The sequence below is a fragment of the Mauremys mutica genome, chromosome 6, assembly GCF_020497125.1.
Source record: "Mauremys mutica isolate MM-2020 ecotype Southern chromosome 6, ASM2049712v1, whole genome shotgun sequence".
Lineage (NCBI taxonomy): Eukaryota > Metazoa > Chordata > Testudines > Geoemydidae > Mauremys > Mauremys mutica.
In genome coordinates this window covers 28,151,056-28,165,560 of record NC_059077.1, presented here as the reverse complement: position 1 = coordinate 28,165,560, position 14,505 = coordinate 28,151,056, and the positions used below count along the sequence as shown (strand labels likewise).

At 49.6% G+C, this 14,505-nt stretch overlaps 1 protein-coding gene across 3 annotated transcripts in view; it reads right to left on the bottom strand.

Moving 5' to 3' along the window:
- Window positions 1-13,983, bottom strand: part of GHR (growth hormone receptor) — a 187,703-nt gene extending 173,720 nt beyond the window's left edge. Inside the window, exon 1 of one of the 3 annotated variants that reach the window (XM_045021172.1) lies at window positions 13,676-13,983. The gene's annotated coding sequence lies outside the window, so the exon portion shown is untranslated. Of the gene's footprint in view, window positions 1-13,390; window positions 13,488-13,675 lie in introns of those variants that run through there. The other 2 variants (XM_045021175.1, XM_045021173.1) reach the window with 2 other exon arrangements.
- Window positions 13,984-14,505: the final 522 nt, after the last annotated feature.

Sequence of the window (14,505 nt, the reverse complement as noted above, 5' to 3'; positions counted from 1 at the left end):
TCAAAGATTCGTAGTCAGAAGATAACAGCAGCCCTTCCCTGTAGAACAGACAAATTGCCCTCTTCTTCACGGCCAGTACTGATGTTCATGCAGCACAAGTCATGGAAGCAGAGGGGATTATGAGGATACTCTGCTCCCTTCCATTCTACTTCATCCCTTCCCATGGTCAGCCCATGTCAACTTCCCATAAATAAATAAATCCGCTATGAGCTGGGATTAAGTAGATGAATTTTCAGCCCCCAAGATTGAGAAGCAAAGTTTATATGGGTTGGAATAGAGAAATAGAACAGAATCAGACTGATAGATAACAATGAAGTCACTACCATCTCTCTCTGATATTGCTCACTCAGTGAGGGAGCAAGCATATAATTTTCATGCTGGCTTCCAAGATGTTTCTGATCAACTAGATCAGAAACAAGATTCTTCTCTGTCTCATAGGTGTGCTCTCCCACTTTTCAAACTCTGACCTACACACCCCACACCCCAGGATTACATTCACTGCATTGCAGTCTCTGTGAAAGAAGGCTCCTGGGCAAATTGCCATTTTTCAAGTAGCAACATATTTCATTTGTTTTAATAAGCTCAGAGATGTAAATAACTAATAAGAATCCTTCTTCTGTATCAGAGAAAGAAAATAGTAAGTCAATAGAAATGACTGACACTAAAACTTTACACACTTTATATGAAGAGATAAATAAGTGATGCAGAAATACCTATTTTCAGTTTTCAGTGCCCCGTTAGGGGTTGCTGAACTGAGTGACTATTACACAGTAGTGCAATCAATGTGCCATCTGGAAATCACAGCAATAGAAACTTCTAGTAAAACAGAAATTCTACCTCACCAAGAACATTTCAGGGACGACAACAAGTCCATGTGAATCTGGTTCTTGTTATCATATGAAAACCTTTGTAAAATTACGTCAGAGGTGCAATTCAGGATCCTGTTATTCCAGAAGTTACATTGTTTGTCCACCTGTATTATACATGCTGTGTAGTTGGTGCTGGAAAATGAGGGAATCCCCATCCTGAGGAATTTAGAAACTTAAAAGTACCTGATCCTAAGTCTGATGACGTCTATTGACTGCAATAGGTTTTGGAGAGAGAGAAGTAAGACAATATGCTGGATGGGAGACCTTGTTTGCCTCATCTCATGCCCCCGACGCCCAACTTAATCAGGAAGCCAGAGGAAAAAAGCCAGGGTTTTGATGTTCACACTATTACTACCTTGTCGTATTTACAGAGCTAAGATTCAAATCCCCTTCACCAACCTGCGAAGTAAAAAGTCACAGTATCAAGAAACGCGACCTGTCTCTAAACCTATCCTGCAAGGTCTGGAGCACCATCCTGTCCTGATGGAGTTGAGGGTGCTTGAGAACTTTTAGGATGAACCATATAGCCCTGATCCAAATCTCAATGAAGTGAACTGAAACTTTGGATCAGGCCCTATATGAATAATCAAATTTATGCCAATCTGATCACTATTAGTATTGCTGACGTATTACCATACCTAAATCACGTGGGAAGATGTGATTTGATATCCCACATGGAACATGCTATCTCAATGCTAACTATTATGTTGCAGCTGATGCATGGACTACCATTCTCACTATGCATACAATGCATTCTCACCCCTCCCCAATGGTTCCCTCCGCAGAATTACTGGGCACATGCCAGTCTGCACTTCACACTTCTAATGTTGTTTCTCCGTCTAGCCTAGATGTTATTGAACTGATCCCATTTCATGAGAGACCATAACTCAGTGCCTTGCCCAGAGAGTGGCAGTCCCGGGGGCAGCTCCAGCCCCCTCCGCCTTTCCCCCAGTCTGCCTCAGGCCCCGCCCTCTGGCCAGGTCATAGGTCAGAAGCCAGAGCCAGACGTGTGGGGCAGCTGCACCTCTGGCTGGAACAGGTACCATGAAGCAGGCAGCTCTGACTTTCCCCTGTCTGCTGCTGGTGCCCAGACTTGCAGCAGCTCCTCAGCTTGCAGCCCCCTTTGAAGAGCTGCATGGGCAGGGTGACCCAGCTCCAGGGTGGCAGAGCCCTCGGGGAGCAGACACTGCAGGGGGAGCTCTCCTGGCACACAGCCCCTAACTACCCCCTCCCTGAGCTATGCCTCTGCCCGCGCACAGCCCCTAACTACCCCCTCCCTGCACCCTGAGCTACGCCTCTGCCCATGCAGAGCCCCTAGCTATCCCTCTCCATGTACGCTGAGTGCTTTTCAAACTTCTTGAACTGAGTTCCCCCCTGCACCCCGCCTTTGAGTTATATTTTTTGGTTGCATCCCCCTGGCTGGAGTGAGGGCTGGAAGGGCTTGAGCCAGCTCTGCACAGCGGGGTCCAGGGAGGGAGTGGAGATGGCACTCCTTCCCTGGACCCCGCTGTGCAGAGCTGGCTCAAGCCCTTCCAGCCCTCACCCCCCCAAAATCAAAGTAAAACTACACCTATGCCCAAGGGCTCTCCCCTGCCCCTGCTGGGCCTTGGAGCTTTTATAGCATGTTGAGGGGGGCCTCAGAAAAAGATTGAGAAACCCGGATATAATTGACAGATCAAGGAACATGGTGGTAGGCTTTAGAACTGAAATTATCCTTTATCCACAGTCTGTCATTAGTATTACCTATGAGGGGTTGTTTAACTACTTGCTCCAGGCCAATGGGGGCTGCGGGAAGCGGCGCGGGCCGAGGGATGTGCTGGCCGCGGCTTCCCACCGCCCCCATTGGCCTGGAGCTGCGAACCGCGGCCAGTGGGAGCCGCGATTGGCCGAACCTGCGGACGAGGCAGGTAAACAAACTGGCCCGGCCCCCTGGCGAGCCGCGTGCCAGAGGTTGCCAACCCCTGATCTATACCATCCCTGCCGGGTGTTTGTCTAATCTGTTCCTAAAAACCTTCAATGACACAGATTCCACAACCTCTCTAGGTAATTTCTTCCAGGACTTACCTACCCTTACAGATTATGAAAAACTTCCAATATCTAACCAAATTTCTCTTGTTGCAATTTAAGCTCATTACTTCTTTTCCTGTCCCCAGTCTCTCTTAAGGAGAACAATTTATCATGCTCTTCTTTATAACAACCTTTTACATATTTGAAGACTGTTATGTTACTGCTCAGTCTTCTACAGACTAAACAAACCCAATTTTTTCAATCTTTCCTCATGTCATGTTTTCTAGACCTTTAATCATTTTTGTTGCTCTCTTCTGGATTTTCCCCAATTTGTTCACATTTTCTCCCAAAGTGTGGTGCCCAAAACTGGACACAGTACTCCATTTCAGGCTTTATCAGCACTGAGTAGAGTAGAAGAATTATTTCTTGTGTCTTGCTTATAAACACTTCTGCTGATACATCCCAGAATAATGTTTGCTTTTTTTTGCAACAGTATTACATTGTTGACTCATATGTAGTGTGTGATCCACTATAACCCACAGATCCTTTTCTGCAGTACTCCTTCCTAGGCAGTCATTCCCCATTTTCTATTTGTGAATTTGATTTTTCCTTCCTAAGTGTAGTACTTTGCACTTGTCCTTATCAAATGTCATCCTATTTCTTTCAGAACATTTCTCCAACATCATTTTGAATTCTAATCCTGTCCTCCAGAGCGCTTGCAACCTCTCCCAGCTTGGTAACATCCACAAATGACATAGTCTACTCTCTATGCCATTATCCAAACCATTCATGAAGATATTGAATACAACCAGACCTAGGATAGGTCCCTCCCAGCCTGTGAACCACTGCTAACAGCCAGTTGTGCATTCAGTTTATACTAGGTTCATCTAAAGCTATATTTCGCTAGTTTATTTATGAGGTCATGTGAGACAGTATCAAAACCTTATTAAAGTTGTGATGTGATATATCTACTACTTCCCTCCAGTCCACAAGGCTTGTTACCCTATCAAAGAAAGATATTAGGTTAGTATGACATGACTTGTTCTTGACAAATCCATGTTGACTGTTACTTATTACCTTATTGTCTTCTAGATACCTACAAATTGATTATTTTAATATTTTTCTTTCCAGGTACTGAAGTTAAGCTGACCTCCACTCCGGGTTCCAGCCCAGGAACCCTAATGGCAGCCGCTGTTGGCAGCCCACCTTTCACTGCCAGAATTGCTACATTTTCCCTGGGCCACTTCCCCACAGCTCCCCCCACTTCTCTATCTTAACGCCTTCTTCACCCTTACCTCAGGGCTCCCTTTCCAATGGCTTGAGGGTGTCTTCATTACCCAGCCCTTCAGCCGCACATCCTCTTCCTGGCTCCTTTCAGCCTTACCGGAGTGAGCACTTTTATAGTATCAGAGGGGCCTTAGAGTCAGGTGTTCATATTAGCTTAACGGCCTCACCTGACTCTTTGCAGGTTAATTGAAGTCAGGTGTTCTCTCTCATTAGCCTGGAGCAGCCCCTGCTCTGGTCAGTCAGGGAACAGAAAACTGCTTATCCAGTGGCCAGTATATCTGCCTTCTACTACTCTGCTGTATCCAAGAGGTCTTCCGTGAGACCTCTCCGGGCTGCCAGTCTTCTACCAGGACCTCCTCTGGATCTGGAAACTGGTTTTGGCCACCAGGTCCGTGGCGGCCGCCGAGGGGGCGGATCTCCTCGCGGAGCCCCTGCTATACAACCCCCAGCTTCGTGTGCAGGTGGCGGAGTCCCCCGCGGTGCGCCAGAGGTCGGTCCTGGCAGAAGTCACCAGTTGAAGACCTCCTGGACTATGACCAGGGAGACTGGCTGGATCCCCTGACGCTCGCTCAGCGCATGGGGCTCTCCAGACCTCGTACTCCCCAGTGCGTACTTCAGGAGGTGAAGGCCGCTTTACCGCCCGCTGCTCGGGCCTACCTTGACTGGGTCCTGCGAGAGGGCACACCCCGCCCACCCTCCACCCCTGGTCCTCCGGACCTTTTCATCGGGCCCTTGCCCCATGGACCCAACCGGCCCTCCCGCCCTTTCACTGTGAGCCAGCTGCATGATTTGCAGCCAGTTCAGTTCCAGACCGCGCCAAGGAAACATCTGTACATGCTCGTGCTCCACACCCTTCACTTCCTCACCCTCGCGTCCCGCCCCGACACAATGTGGCGGAACTTCCTACCACCTCTGGAGGGTGAGGAGCCCCGGTGGTTCCACCCTGGTCCCGAGGCCCACCAGGGAGGTCAACTGGCGGATCCTTCATGGAGCTGTGAGTATGGGTGTGTACTTGGCGCGGTTCACTCCCCTCCCGGACACCTGCCCCTTTTGCGGCATGAGGGAGACCCTGGCGCACATATATCTGGAATGCACCAGGTTGCAGCCCCTATTCCAGCTCCTCTTGGATATATTATTACGTTTTTGGTTGCACGTTTCCCCTCACCTGTTCATCTACGCACTCCCCATCCATGGCCCCACAAAGTCGCAGGACCTCCTTGTCAACCTCCTCCTATCCCTGGCCAAAATGGCCATCTACAAAATCAGGAAGAGGAGGTTGGCCGATGGGGTTTCCTGCGACTGTGGGGCCTATTTCCGCTCCTCCGTCCGTTCACGCATCCGGGCAGAGTTCCTCTGGGCGGTGTCCACTGGCTCCCTTGACGCCTTCAAGGAGCAGTGGGCGCTGTCCAGGGTTCTCTGCTTGGTGTTCCCATCAGGTTCCCCTCCTTTAGCCGTGTGATCTCACTCCCATTCCTGTTATCTCATTAGTTGTCCCCCGCAATTATTTGGTACCACGGACATGTGGATCCTCCCTTTAGGCTGGAGGGAAGGTCCGTTAGCAGTGGGCGGACTCTGCCTGCCCACTTCCTGGATACCAACAGGACTACTCTGCTGTACCCAACTGGCCTGGGTCTATCACAATAGGTACTAAATATAGTACCCATATATAGGTATTATATTTGCCCTTGTCCAGTCCTCTGGGATGTCTCTGGTCCTCCTCCAGGTGTTCCAACCTGGTGCCTGGGGCCACACCACCACTCAGGTTAGCCCAAGCTAACCTTCCATCACGATGAAGGGGTAGACAGGCCAAATTTGAGTGAATCGTGCTACAATTCCATGTGCCAGGTCGTAACGCCGGGACCAGTGAGCTGGGCCCAGCCCTGCAGGACACAGGAACTACAACTGCAAGGTAAGTGTGGGGTGGGCTTACTCTCTGACCCTCCCTCAGGGCCTCCCATCTGAACCAGATCAGTGAGTTAACCCATAGAGCCTTCCAGCACAGAAGTAATGGATAAACAGAGAACTCCTGAGATCTGTGACATTTTCACCAGCATGACAAGCCTGCAGACCTGCTCATGAGTATTGTTAAGCCTTTCTGAAATTTAGAGTTTTCTAAAATATTTAACAAAAATAAAGTTAGTATAAACTACATGTTTTATAGTTTTTTCTCTGAGACTCCTTTTTAAAAGGTCATTGCTTAAATGTATTTAGCGTTTCATACGCTGGGATGACAAGATATGGAAAACATCTTTCTCTGTGAAGGGATGGCCTCTCTCATTTATGTGGTGAGTCCATTTCTCTTACACTGAGCATCAATCTCTTAAGAATAGGAGGTGTTCTACATTTCACACATCAAAACGATCTGTAAGTATGCAGCCACTGCATTTCAGGATTCATATACAGTAAACAACCTGTGGTAAACAATCTGAGCACAAAGTGTTCCTTCAAGCTCCAATATTAGTCTGTTCCTGCCAAGCTAGGCTGATGCAATACGATACTTTCTACCTCCAGCACTTTACCAGCAATGGAAGATTCAATGCCCCTTGACCTGCTCTTCCCACACTGCCCCTTATCTTAGGACACCATCCCAATTCTGCTCTGCCAGACCATGACTCTTTCCTCATTCAAATCCTTCCTACACAGTCACCTCACTGGTGATGCCAATAAAAAGAGAGCCAATAAATAAGACATCTTTTAACTAAAAAGAAACCCAATCTTCTACTGAACCATCATGTGTGCATACTTAGCTGGATCATACTGTGGTAACCCATTCCCCATCCATTCTATTCTTTGTTGTTCCTCACTTATTGCTTCCTACCTAAAGTTAAATTGCAACAATGTCTGTCTAGCAGTGTTTTAGGCATTGGAACACTGACAAATAGTCAGAGTAATACTGCCCTTCCTAAGTACAGAGAATTCCTCACATATATTCTGTCCATTAAAATCTGGCATTTGAAATAACATATGCAACAATCCAAATGCTGAAACTTGACTCTCTGATTGACATTCTAAGTGTGACATAAGCATTCATATAAATCAACAACTAGTAACTTCTGCAGCAATAAACCGCCTCATGAGCAACTTGATGGAAGTAAGGGTCACATCTAATTAGTATATATGTGCGACACTGCACCCCATCCATATTCTTCACCGTGATGTTATTATGAGTATGGCATAACTAAGATGTATTTTATGCAAGATAAGCTATCTGATGTGTCATTGGAAAAGTTATGATTTGCTGAATATGATTATCCTATTTGAATGCATGTATCCTTTTTGTATCTTAAGTTATGAATATTGACTATGCATCTTTTATTTCAAATATAGTTACACCTGGGTAACACCCACTAGACAAGATGCTTTCAGTCTAGATCAGTGTTCTTCATTGCAAGTCCCGCGAGCCAGTGGCGGTTCTTATCAACCCTAAGTGCGGCTTGCTAAGTTCCCCCTAAGCTGTGCGGCTCCGCAGTAGGCTATAAATAGCTGCGCAGCAGCACTAAAGGGCCATGCAGCAGGGACCTGGAAAGGAGGGAGGTGGGGGTGGGCGGGAACCGGGGAAGGGAGCAAGTTGTGGCTTGCAGGGCTGCCGAAGGCCTCTCCCCTAGCCCTGGAGCTCCCTGCTGCTGGCAGGGAGAGAGAGAGGGGGGCCCCTTCCCCCTGAGCTGCCTGCCAGCAGGGGGGAGAGAGAGGCCTCTCCCCCAGAGCTAGCTGCTGCCAGCAGGGAGAGGGCTGTGGGGAGTCCTCTGGCCCCAGCCCTGGGGCAGCCTGCCGCCTGCACCCCAAACTCCTCATCCCCAGCCCCACCCCAAAGCCCTCAACCCTCCCGCATCCTAACCCTCTGCCCCAGCCCTGAGCCCCTCATTCCCAGCTCCACCCTAGAGCCCTCAGCCCCAGCCAGAGGGGTGAAAAGAAAACAGAGGAACAAACTGACCAACGGACATTTGGACTGCCTTACTAGGCTTGTGATGACAGATTACAAATACTGCATGAACAAAGTCAAAGAGGAACAGGCACACTTTCGCTCACCCAGTTTTTATAGTAAGTTTTGCATTATTCTGCTCTGAAAAAATTTACTTGCATAGGTGCCTTTTTAATTCCATATATTCTCCTGGTTATTATTTTATAAAAGGAGCACTGTTTTATTGTACAAGTAGACTTTGTTTTAGTTACACGAGTGGCTCTGTAACATTACATCGTTAAGGAGCAGTAAGCAATGTGTTAATTTAGTACTTGATGTGGCTCTTGTATTGAAGGTTTTTTGTCAAAGTAGCCCCCACTTCAAAAATAGTGAAGAGCACTGGTCTAGATAGTGGGTGGGGAAGGGTTTATTCAGGGCAATGGGCCATCAGGATAAAAACAATAGGCCTTAGGAGAAGCTTATCTCCCACCTGGAGAGCCTTCCTGAGAATGCAACAGACAGTCTCCGAGTAATGGCTGATATGACTCTACAACAACATGTGATGAGACGTCTCTGGACTCCATTTTGGGACGTCACTATTTTTCCAGGGACTGGTCTGGGAACCAAGCTTTGGGAAACAAAGGGTTCCCACCATATGCAAAAACTATATAAAGCAGGGAGTGACATCATCTGGGGTTCTTCACTCCCCACACAAGACTCCTGAAAACACCCAAGGAACAAACACTAAACTGGGGGGAAGTGCTGGACCCAGGCTAAAGGGATTTCTAGCCTGTGAATGAAAGACCTGCAGATTCCAAGCTGTAAAGCAAGTGCAGCTGGCCCCTTAAGAATCTGCACTCTGCTTGTATCATCTCTCAGGGTGAGAATCTGCTATTCATATCCAATCTATTTAGTAAATTAAGTTGAGTTTGTGTTTTTTTGTTTATTTGCTGGGTAATTGGCTTTGATCTATTTGCTATCACTTATAATCCATCTTTTGTAGGTAATAAACTTGCTTTAGCTTTATCTAAACTGGTGAGTTGGAGTGAAGTGTGTGGGAATTACAACTCAGGGGCAAAGGCTGTTGCATATTTCTCTCCACAGTGAGGGAGGGGGAGAATTTTATGAGCTTGTGCTGCACAGTTTCCTGTGCTTGCAGCACAAGACTATATAATTTTGGGTTTATATTCTGGGGGGGAGGGGAGGTGCCTGAGGAGTTGAGATTTGCCTTAGCTGTAGCCTTCCTATGCAGGGGCTGGTCAGAGAGCCTGCATGTAATTGCATCTGGGTGTCCCCCTACCTGGTGAAAGTACAGGCTAGAGGGCTTTGCAGCTTGTCAAAACAGTACAATGTGAGAGGAAACCCAGACTGGTTGGTCGGGGGCTCAGTGGTACCCCAGTTCAAGGTGGCACTCGAGGAGGAACCAGTCACAATATGTTTACATAAAATTAAGCACAGTCCTAATAAAACGAACTTGAAAGTAAAAACCTTACAAATCCGATATCCCCAAGATCTGTGCTAACAAGAGAACACTTTTTAAGTCTCCAGACCACCGGCTAGAAGGGATCTCATCCCACTCCTGGCTGTTTGAAGAGGGGTCTGTTTGTTCTGTTCTCCCTTTATTCCATCCTGCTTCCCCCACACTCTAAGGGTAAGATTTTGCCCTGCCCTGCTGAAATCAGTGGAGCTAACTGCGGAGTAAAGTGCTACTCCACAAGAGTATGGGAGCATAATCTGCCCCATGTGAGCACTTCTGTTCTCCACACCTCAGTGGGGTGGGGGGCTTAGGCTGCTGGCAGCTCCAGATCCACCCTGGAGGAAGAAGATTTCTTAGTGGAAACTTCTTTTCCCTCCTCACAGTGGTTAGGGACCCAATGGTTCACTTGCAGTTATGAACACTACTTTTGTTAGTGTGTGTAAGATCAGACTCTTAGACTGGAACAGCAAAACTCCACATATGGTGATATCAACTGATGCTGTTGTACATCATTAAAACAAAAATATTAGTAGGATTTTCAAGTGTTAAAGACAGAATTCTATCAATACTGAAGATAATGGGACAAGAGTAAAAAACACTATGCAAAATAGTAATTAGGGGATTTGCAAGGTGCCTATCACTAGCAGTTACTTCTAAAAGTTTACTACTATGGATAAATTGATAATTCCACCTCAAATGGAAAAAACAAAACAAAACAAAAAACACATTTGTGACTCACTTGAATAGACGAACATTTGTCTGCACTTTCTACAGCAGGCTTCCCAGGGAAACCCATTATAACCTGGAAAGACAACTAACTGCCTTGCTTGCACGCCCTTTATAATTAAAATGTACCAGCATAATATATTAACTAACATGTTGCAATTCTTGGCATGCAAGGCTGAGAAAACGTGGAGGAGATGAGAGATAGAACATTCCTATTTAAATCGTTGCGGTTTTTTAAGCTAGATTAGACAGCTTTCAATAAACGTTCATGTAGTTCAATGAGATTCAACAAGACATTTTAATTCCAATCCCTTTTATCCCTTCCCCCATATTTTAAATAATGTCATTTAAATCAGCATCCTTTCACAAATCTATTCCCATTAGGTCTATGTCCAAAAGTGTTTTCAGCTTTGATGTGGGTGGACAGGTATGTAAACGCCTTTTTTAAATTCATTTTAAACTTCCATCAATTTGACAAATGTTCTCAATGAAACTTTCTGATTTATCTTATTAAATGTTTGCTGGCAGGCTGACAGGAGGATTTGTTAAGCACTAGCCACGTTCTGCTTTCACTTACACCAGTGTAAAAGAGAGCTTGGCTTCAATGAAGTTATTTCAGTTATTTACACTGGAATAACAGCAGAAATGTGATCCAGGATGTCTTTACGGGGCTGCTCCTTGCAGTTATGTCAGGAGCAAACTGCAACTGTGGTTGAATATATTAAACATACTGGGTTAAGATATTTACCATGACTGTCCAAGAAGTAACCACCTATGATAAACATCTGCTAGTTTGCACTGCAGAGATAGTACTGAGTCAGTCTCCAGCAAAAATCAGTTAAATCTTCGCATTCAGGGTTTTCTTGTGCGTAAACGCCTACTACTCTAGCAGTTATTCCATTTTCCTTAATATGGCTGGCTCCAAAACTTTCATTTGTGGAATTTCTTTTTAAAATACTTCTTTCAATTTGATTTCACATGCAGCACTTACAGTAAATACAAAATACAAACACTTTATTTTTATGCCCTGCATGGAAAGCAGAGCACTGATTGCACACTAGCCTCAGTTTTATTATAGCCTACAAGAAAGAAACGCTACTGATCAAACACTGCTTTGCAGATACACACAAGATACAGCCAAATCTGATGAGAAGAGCAAATACTGGTGCAATGGCACTCCCTGAAAACTCCTTGCTGTCTTATGGGAACTCTATCCCGTAGAAACAGAGAGTGATTTATCTAAAGAATAGGATTTCAAAGTAAAACAGCTCCTACATTTTCAAGGCCATTTTCAAGTTTTCCCATCATCTCCCATCAATGCCCACAAATATTTTTAGAGGGTCACAATGGTTTGTTTGCTTTGTATTTCATGCCTGTTACTTCAAGCAGCAGCAGCAGCACTTCAGCGAAATCTTTGGGGCCTGAATTTATGTCACTACCCAAGCCCCATGTGACTGCCACAAGGTTGGAGATAGAGAACAGGCTGATTTACCAAATGCAGACAGAAACAGAAAAACTGCCAATCTCTGAGTATCAATTCCACCTGGCTATAGCCTGGATTCTGATTTGTTATAACAAGATAACAACAGCAATACATAAGTTCACAGGAAGACCTGTGTAATAAAGAAACTTGGGGCAGTTGGGAATCGGGGACAGTTAAATCTGGCGAGACTGACCAGAACTCCCACCACAACTGGGCAGTCTAGCCAAGTAGAGGCAACAGTGGGGGATGACACAAGGTCACATGCCCCTTCCCCCCAAGATTTCTGCCTTCCATTTAGCAACAGCTAAATGTTTGGAGGGGACCCATCTAGAGGGGCTGCAGCAGACTCTGCCCCAGGGCAATGGGAGTGGGCAAGGCATGCCTCTCCCACAGATGGCCAGCATCCAGGAGGCAGCAGCTCTCCCTGGCGTCAGCGCTCACCATGTCCCCGTGCAGCACAGGGAGGGAGGAAGCAGCAGGGTGGCTGGCTATGAGCTGAGCCTGCTACATAGGGCTTATTTGCCTTCCCTGTTGCTGGAGTCCCAGCGCTTCCCACTACCTGCTTTGAATACTGCCCTGGGGCAAATACCCTAGGTCTGTTCCCAGGGCAGGGGCCGTGCTCCCATTCCTATAGCAGGGTCTCTGCTCCCCTGGCACTGCAGTGGGGCTCAACTTGCCTTCCATTTAGCACAGCTTCTCTCAGAGGTTTTCAAACTGTGGGGCTCCCCACCCCAATGCCAGGCGGCTCGGGCCAGCTCTCACAGGGCTCGGGGAGGGAGCGCCATCCCCACCCCGACTCACCTCAGGGGCAACTCAGTTTGTCTGGATTGGGGGGGTCACAACCAACAACTGTAAGCTTTAGCCCCCTCTTTGGGTTACAACTGTTGGTTGTGCCCCCCAACCCAGACAGGCTGGGTGGCCCACTGAGGTGAGTCGGGGGTGGAGGTGACACCCCCTCCCCTAGCCCTGCCTGGTGCCACTGCCCCAAACGTTCCTCTGCCCCTGCCACTGGGGCACGTCCCCCTCTTTGAAAACCTCTGTTGCAGATCCGGAGGCTATGCTGTGGGGTGGCCCCCTCCCCCCAGAACCTTTAAATTGCGCCCCCCTCCCCCCAATCAACAGTTACACGTTCCCCCCGTAGCCACGCCAAAAAGCGACCCCCCCCCCTCCCGGCCCCTCCTAGGGAGCAAGGGGCCCACCAGCATCGCCTCGGGGCTCGCACTGCACATCGTGCCCACCTGGGACCTGCTCTCCGCGCTGCCTACAGCCACCGCCGCATCGCTCCCGGCTAACACGCGCCGGGCGCGGAGACGGGCACCAGCCTGGCCAAGGGGCAGCGACCCACACACCCGCTAAACCTGTGCTCGGACACGCACGGCCCGCGTCACCTACCGGCCAGCCCCCTGCCCACCCGCCTTCGGCCCAGGGCTGCCCGCCCCGCGAACAGCAGCACCCCGGCTCCTCCCCGGGCTTGGCCAAACTTTCCCGAGTTTCACACGCCGCCCGGTAACGCCCCTCCCCCCGCGGGGCTGCCCGTGCGAGAACGGGGCGAGGAGAGCGCGGGCACCGCGTCGCCAGGCGTCCCGCAGGGCACCAGCCCAGCCCCGGCAGCAGCCGGCAGCCCGTGGGGCGCACTCACTCACCCACCAGCGCGCCGCCGCAAGGAGCCCGCTCCGGGGTCAGCGCTCAGCCCGGGGGCCCATCGGTCCCCGCCCGCGGCGCTCGCTGGCGCGTCCAAACTTCCAGGAGTTCACCGCTAAAAATAGCGGCGCAGCAGCAGGGCCGAGCGTGCCCGGCGCGACCCCTCTGCCCACACCCCCGCGTGCACGGGCCGGATCGGATTACACCCGCCCGCGGGCGAGCAGGCAGCCCTGGAAAGCCAGCGCCTGAGGGCGCAAAGCAGGGGACCGAGCCCGGCTGCCCCGTACCTGACGGCTCCGAGCGAGCTCCCAGCCGCGGGGCGGCCCTCGCTCTCCCGCCACCGTGCGCCGAGCTCCTGCCCCAGCAGCTGCGCCGCTACTAACGTCCCCCCATCTTGTCCCGGCGCGGGACGCTCAGCAGCCGCCTCCTCCTGGCCCCATGGCTGCGGCTGCTGCTGCCGCCTGCGCCCCGCTCGGCTGGCAGCCTCCTGCAGAGGGGCGGCGCGGGGTGGGAGCCAGAGGGTGGGCCCGGCTGCTTCAACCGGGACTCATGCCTGGCCGAGCCTAGCGGCTGCTTCTGGACCGAGGGGAGGGGAAGAGGCTGGGAGATGGACAAGCGGCTCAGTGCGTTCCCGGGGCTCTGCTCCCTGCCCAGCCCGCGAGGAGCTGGAGTTAGTGCGTGTCACTTCCCTGGGGCCTGCGGGCTCCCCCTAGAGGGAAATATTGGTTATTGCAGAGCGTTTCCACGGGACTTCACAACAAAGCTAGGCTCGTCGGGCGAGAGCGGAGTCCGGGAGCCCCGGGGTTAGCAGCTAGGAAAACGGGGCTCCAGTGCATCTCCCCCATAGACCTACCGCACCTGGGCTGTGCAAACCACCCCGCTCCTTAGATCCTCGGCGGGCTGTGCGCGGCGCGGGCTCAGAGCTGCAATTTAAAGGGAAATTTAAAATCATTCAGCCAAGTTCAGGGAGGGCGCCTGGACTAAAGGGGGACGGGAATGAGGATGCATCTGCCACCTCTGGGCAGCTGGACAGCAGCCCTCCACCCAATGCCGCCTCCCTGTTTTCTTCCAGGGACTTTTTCGAGTTGGAGAGGAAGATAAAGCATCCTGTTTATGA